This window comes from Amblyomma mixtum, chromosome 1 (assembly GCF_055824585.1).
Source record: "Amblyomma mixtum isolate Tamu chromosome 1, ASM5582458v1, whole genome shotgun sequence".
Lineage (NCBI taxonomy): Eukaryota > Metazoa > Arthropoda > Arachnida > Ixodida > Ixodidae > Amblyomma > Amblyomma mixtum.
Genome location: NC_143012.1, coordinates 175,190,237 through 175,191,193, shown reverse-complemented (window position 1 = coordinate 175,191,193; position 957 = coordinate 175,190,237). Strand labels below are relative to the sequence as shown.

Here is a 957-nt window from a genome sequence, read left to right as displayed (position 1 = left end):
TCGGTTCCCACCGGCGGCTTGTGGTTGTTTTTTCTTCTGCTTTTCTAATCAATTATCTTTAAGCGATAACATATTTAGTACTATTCTCCATATTGATCAACAGCACGTAATAAATAAATAAATAAATAGATAAAAATCCCCCATGTTCCTTGGTTTTCATATGTATAACGAGCCCATCATTTCCCCTCCCTTGTCTGCTTAATTATATATAAAGAAAGCCAAGCGTCGTGGCAACTACTACAACCCCGTTTCAGAGGGAAGGCTCCTAACTTCCGTCCGTCCAGGACGACAGGATGGATCAGGTCTTCCCACTGGAAACAAATGCAGGGGTATTTGATTAGACACATCATGATGATGGTAACCCCGTATGCTACGACAGCGAATTCCGCGCAAAAGCATTGAATTGCCAGACCACGAGGGCACAGAGTTCATTTTTCGGTGGTCGAGAATAACGCGTCACTAAAAACTCAAATTTCGTCAAGAACATGAAAATAAGAAAATGTCACGCCCAACGTGGGGCTCGAACCCACGACCCTTAGATTAAGAGTCTCATGCTCTACCGACTGAGCTAGCCGGGCGACACGGTTTCGCCTCCCAAAATAAGTGTCCAAAGACTGGGAACAAGAAGTAAAGGTGGCGAAAACGGGTTGGCAAAGTGACAGCACGGGGATTTGAGCAGGAGGAGGAGGTGGCGATAAACTTTAATATGCAAAGAGAGTTTGAGGGTCAAAAAACCCTGCTACATGGTCGGTATCCTTAGTCCGGGACACCGCACGACGAGGCCCCGTCTCGCGCCCGCTTTACTAGAGCCCTTTGAGACTCCAGCGTGGAGCATTTGAGGAGGGCAGTCTCCCATGCCTCTCGGGTGGGGGTGGGGGAAGGAGGAGCAGTAGGTAGGCAGCGTCGTGGAATCCGGCCTGGCATCTGCGCCATCCTGAGAAAGTGCTAAGCGGTGTG

The 957-nt window shown here is 48.7% G+C and overlaps 1 non-coding gene across 1 annotated transcript; it reads right to left on the bottom strand.

Annotated features, from left to right (window-relative positions):
- Positions 1–505: 505 nt before the first annotated feature.
- Positions 506–578, bottom strand: TRNAK-CUU (transfer RNA lysine (anticodon CUU)). Its single transcript has one exon. It is a non-coding gene; the product is annotated as a tRNA-Lys (tRNA).
- Positions 579–957: the final 379 nt, after the last annotated feature.